The sequence below is a fragment of the Schistocerca nitens genome, chromosome 1 (assembly GCF_023898315.1).
Source record: "Schistocerca nitens isolate TAMUIC-IGC-003100 chromosome 1, iqSchNite1.1, whole genome shotgun sequence".
NCBI lineage: Eukaryota > Metazoa > Arthropoda > Insecta > Orthoptera > Acrididae > Schistocerca > Schistocerca nitens.
In genome coordinates, this window is record NC_064614.1 from 33,930,994 (window position 1) to 33,937,408 (window position 6,415).

Sequence of the window (6,415 nt, forward strand, 5' to 3'; positions counted from 1 at the left end):
ATCTTATTGAGATCTGACTGAGTATTTATGCAGCTTCTTTTTAGACAGTATTTCATTATAGTTAGCCGCATCATCAGCTAAAAGTCTGAGGTTACAATTAATATTGTCTGCAAGGTCATTACAACATGAACAGCCAGGGTCACAACACATTTCCCTGGGGCACACTCGAAGTTACTTACACATCTGACGATGACTGTCAACCCAGCATAACATGCTGCATTCTTTCTGCCAAAAAGTCGTTAATATAGTCACAAATTTCACTTGCTACCCCGTATGATAGTACTTTTGACAATACGCATAGGTGCTGTACTGAGTCAAATGTTTTTCGGAAATCAAGAAATACTGCACCTGCCTGACTGCCTTGATCCAAAGCTTTCAGGATGTCATGTGATAAAAGTGTGCGTTGGGTTTCACGTGATCGATGTTTTCGGAATACACTCTGGTTGGCATTGAGGAAGTCATTCTGTTCAAGACATCTCATTATGTTTGACTCAGAATATGTTCTAAAATTTTACAACAAATCGATGTTAAGGATGTTGGACGGCAGTTTTGTGGATCACTTCTACTATCTTTCTTATAGACGGGTATGATCTGTGCTTTTTTTCTTTGAAGAAAACTGGTAAGAATGACACAAAAGGAACAGGTAGGTAATCTACAAAATAATATAAGAGAAAGCCGCTTTTGTGCACATTACAAGTCAGCCACACTACTCACAAGGGAACCTCCCCATCGCACCCCCGTCAGATTTAGTTATAAGTTGGCACAGTGAACAGGCCTTGAAAAAATGAACACAGATCAATCGAGAAAACAGGAAGAATTTGTGAGGAACTATGAAAAAAATAAGCAAAATATACAAACTGAGTAGTCCATGCGCAAGATAGGCAACATCAAGGATAGTGTGAGCACCCGAGCGCCGTGGTCCCGTGGTTACCGTGAACAGCTGCGAAACGAGAGATCCTTGGTTCAAGTCTTCCCTCGAGTGAGAGCTTTAATTTTTTATTTTCAAACAATTATTATCTGTCCGTCCGTCCGTCCGATGCGATCACTTTTTTGGGAGTGATTATCACATCCACAAGAAAACCTAAATCGGGCAAGGTAGAAGAATCTTTTTACCCATTCGCCAAGTGTACAAGTTAAGTGGGTCGACAACATATTCCTGTCATGTGACGCACATGCCGTCACCAGTGTCGTATAGAATATATCAGACCTGTTTTCCTGTGAAGGAATCGGTGGACCTATGACCATGCGATCAAATGATTTCGGTTCCCATTGGAGAGGCACGTCCTTTCGTCTACTAATCGCACAGTTTTGCTGTGGAGTCGCAAAACACAGACACTAAACTTATTACAGTGAACAGAGACGTCAATGAACGAACGGACAGATCATAACTTTGCGAAAATGGAGAAAGTAAACTTTTCACTCAGGGAAGAGTTGAACCAAGGTCCTCTCGTTCCGCAGCTGCGCACGTTAACCACGGGACCACGGCACCCCTTAGCTCAGACTATCCTTGATGTTGCCTATCTTGCACATGGACTACTCAGTGTATATTTTGCTTATTTTTTTCATAGTTTCACACAACTTCTACCTTTTTTATCGATTGCTCTGTGTTCAGTTTTTCAAGATCTACCCATTGTGCCAACTTATAACTAAATCTGCGGGGGGTGCGATGGGAAGGTTCCCTTGTCAGTAACGTGTCGAGTAGGCACCGAAATTTGAAATTTAATGCAAATTGGTCACAAACAGCGAATATATGTCTAGCATCAAAACACAAACGAGTGCCTTTAGCTGGCACCACCACACAGGATGCAGTTGTTCACACGTATGTTAAGGACAAAATTAATGGCTATTAGCAGTACGCCCCATCTTAGTCTACAGTAGGACCATATAACACTACAACAGCGTATTTACGTAGCTTATACGTATAACATCGTAATAGCATTTACTTAGCCTATGTAATCAAATACCAAATTTGGTTTATTACGTATTATGCCCCAACAGAACAAACTAGTCCTGTCACGGAAAAGCTACGTATAACACTCTCATCTGCTACTGTTATACCATAATCCCAAAGTAGGAGGCAGTTTGCATAACAGAATTATTTTGTTATAGCAGTTACGGTATAAAGCAACAGAGCTGTGTTACCCTCTGAGAGGAATTTTGTTAGGTTGACCGTGTTATTCCTAATGGGGGTGGCTTATCGGAAATGAAAGTCAGAATTACGTAAATGTTTGAACAGTAACAAACAAGACTTTTGCCTATCTGCACTGTTTAACGTATAAAGAAAACGGTCGCCAGCCTAACTAGGCAAGAGAATGATTAACATTCTCGTTTAAGAAAGTAGGTATAAGTAACTATAACGTACAAACACAACCTAGACTTGGTCACACGCGAGTGCAATTAACTCTGGCACATACATATGTTTACGGTAAGGTTGAAACTAACAGTTAGAGCAGCACAAACTATTTGCAAAATTATAACAGGTACAGAAAAACACTATCACTATCAGGCCTTACACAAACTGAGTGGTCTTTATACTATGAATAAGCACACAAGAGAGACAAACACTTAGTAGTCATGAACGTATAACGTTTCACACTGCAGCTTTCTCACTTTTACTACCGTGAGACATAAAATTAACATTTATGTAAGATAGTGACTCACTTTCTGCGATTAACAACAGGCAGTAATGTGATCATTTACTAAGCAAAACTCTATAAGCCTCAGTCTTGAGAAATTTTAATTTGAAGTTGGCAATAACACATTAATAATCAGTTTTACTAGAAAAATTATTTCAACAGGCATCATTAACTTTAACTCACTCTCTTGCCACATTAACTTTAACTTCCTCTTTAATATGTTCAAGAGGCATTAATTAGAAAACTGGGTTTTAATGTACTTTCAGTAAGGCCACTCGGTAATCACTTTGGTTCAAACGGAGAGGAACCTGAGAGGTGTTATGATGAGGAGAAAAGTCAAGGTAGGTACACAAATTCAGATATAAATTACCTTATATTTCAGCACATTAGCACATCCATTAAGCTGATCCTTCACTGTACATCAATATAGTATTACGTTGCAATGATTGCGCAATGTGGTGGCAACTGCATGTTGATAGGTGGAATTGCAGGCAGAATTGCTGGACTTTGTCATTTCTTGGTGGCGATGATAGATACAAACTCCAGAACAGTTCCAGCTATTTATCCATCCATCCGAGGCCTTGGAAAGAAGCAGGAAAAGCCTCTCTCGGAATCAGCACAATATGCACACTTTGCATAGCAGTGCACAGTTTGGTAGCTCATCTCCGACCGGTGGCTCGTCACCGACTGCTGGCTCGTTCCCGACTCACTATCAGTTCCACCTTTTCTATCTAGGCCAACCACAATTTGCGCGCGCTACACAGTTCCGTTCCCAAGGGGAAACACACTACCTCTTATACACAAAATTACTAAGATTCCTAAGTGAGGATCAGCAGTTTACATAACAGCAAACAAACGCATTGAATAACACAGAACATTTGCACATATTAACATGTCTACACAAAATTATTCACACAAAATTACAATTATATACAGTAAGTTTTGTTCCCTCCAAATGGGACAAAGAGTTTAAATGAAAGATGTGCTACACAGCATATAATCAAATCATGACATCAAAGTTTTAACAGAGAAAGGAGTATACAATTTTGTGTTTTCTATTCTATCAAACACACTTACAGAAGCTCAATGATGTAACATTAAATGAAACAAAAGCAAAATAAATCTGTAGAGTATTAGAGCTATGGTGTTACAACCAGGCAACAGATCACCGAGCAGGCTCGTTTCCTTCAGCGGTCGAGTAGGTGGAGGTTAAATTCCCACTCGGCGTGATGGCGCCGATCACAGGCTAGGCCGCCGCCTTCCTACTATTTTCGACCAAACGAAGCGCTCATAGTTCCTCGGTAAACGCAGACCTGTCAGCCATTTACGTGGCCATAGCTGGCTGGCACGGCCCTACATCCCGCCTGCCGCAGCTTAACTGTGCCCTCTTCCAACCAAGGGTCCTATGGTCTCTCGTTAACCGGCCGGAGGCGAACACAGGGCAAATACAATCGATACTAGAGCCCCAAAGACATCGCACTTACATTGCACAAAGACGTCCGCTGCTGACGATCACATTGCTAGAAAATCACAACTGGGTTTGAAATCAGAAAATAATGTGTTGTTATTACGTATACTCCATCAAATCAAGTACTTGTTGCAGAAGCAGATCCGAGGAAAAGAAGAAACTGCAGAACATATTTCGTCATCAATGATGGTTCATCTGATTCAACAATCAGACAAGTATATAATTTCGAAAGTCACTTTTTCGTGTACATGTACGTATTTAATAAAAATCATTTCTTTCAGAATAAAAATGTACTTGAAATTAATTTTTGTTAGCAAAAAGCGGACGGATAGTTACAGAGTTGACCTGCCAGGGTAGCCGAGAGCGCTAACGCGCTGCTTCCTGGACTCGGGTAGGCGCGCCGGCCCCGATCGAATCCGCCCGGCGGATTAACGTCGAGGGCCGATGTGCCGGCCAGCCTGGATGTGGTTTTTAGGCGGTTTTCCACACCCCGCTAGGTGAATACCGGGCTGGTCCCCATGTTCCGCTTCAGATACATGGCTCGCAGACATCTGAACACTTTTGCACTATTCCATGGATTACGCTCGACGCAGACAGTTGGAGTGGCGGTAGGAAGGGCATCCCGCCACCCCTTAATCATTAACATGCCAAATCCGATTAACGATGGCTGACCCTGCGTAACTGCGGGACAAGGCTCAAGCGATAGATAGAATAGTTACAGAGTGTGTGGTAATCGAATGAAGACCACAGGGTCAGAAGCAGGTACATCCCCTTTTCGATCAAAGTAATTGTGTGCTTCATACATATAACTTAATTTGTAAAGTGAAGTGTACAATTTTCTTTTAGGAAAGAGAGCCTAGTCACAGTAATATTGACTGAAGCAGATACTACTGGGCTAAAAAACTGCATCACACAAGCAGTGGAAATTTCTTGATTTTGAACTGGCAACTCTTCAGTTGTGTACTATCCTTATACCATACGTTAAGTTCAATGTTTCAGCAGCAAACTGACGCTGCGTTGTTATTAGTGGGTGCTGGTGATTAGCTGTAGATTTTTCTTTTAATTCTTTTTTCCTGCAAAATGCTCGGCGACGATGATTTTCCTCTGAACAAGTGTGTCTGTGATACATCTCCATCTACAAATCATGTTAAAAGACGTAAATCATATGGAAGGTTAAAATATGCAATCTAGAGGCTGAGAGATAAATCTCATAAGTAAGGTAGCAAATTTAAGGGTTTGGCAACATTCAAGCACCATAAAAATCAAAGATAATAACCACTCCCCTGTGCCAAAGCCTGCTACTCTGTGTTAGTGTCATTTATGTGGTTTTAATCACTATAAAAATGCACTTATACCAACTGAAACGGATACAAATACCCAGCACTTTTTACAAGAAAATAACAGAAGATTTAATGATACAGTATTCGTGTATGAGGCACCGTATTTCATTTTCTTTATTACCCCCTGCAAAATTTAATCGCATGGACTTAAAGTTTTTTTCTTCTGTTACCTTCAAATAAAGTATAATTGTCAGCGTCTTGTTGTTGTGGTCTTCAGTCCTGAGACTGGTTTAATGCAGCTCTCCATGCTACTATATCCTGTGCAAGCTTCTTCATCTCCTTCTGAATCTGCTTAGTGTATTCATCTCTTGGCCTCCCTCTACGATTTTTACCCTCCACGCTGCCCTCCAATACTAAATTGGTGATCCCTTGATGCCTCAGAACATGTCCTACCAACCGGTTCCTTCTTCTTGCCACGTTGTGCCACAAACTCCTCTTCTCCCCAATTCTATTCAATACCTCCTCATTAGTCATGTGATCTACCCATCTAATCTTCAGCATTCTTCTGTAGCACCATATTTCGAAAGCTTCTATTCTCTTCTTGTTTACACTATTTATCGTCCACGTTTCACTTCAATACATGGCTACACTCCATACAATTACTTTCAGAAACGACTTCCTGACACTTAAATCTATACTCGATGTTAACAAGTCTCTCTTCTTCAGAAACCCTTTCCTTGCCATTGCCAGTCTACATTTTATATCCTCTCTACTTCGAACATCATCAGTTATTTTGCTCCCCAAATAGCAAAACTCCTTTACTACATTAAGTGTCTCATTTCCTAATCTAATTCCCTCAACATCACCCGACTTAATTCGATTACATTCCATTATCCTTGTTTTGCTTTTGTTGATGTTCATCTTATATCCTCCTTTCAAAGCACAGTCCATTCCGTTCAGCTGCTCTCCCAAGTCCTTTGCTGTCTCTGACAGAATTACAGTGTCATCGGCGAACCTCAAAGTTTTAATTC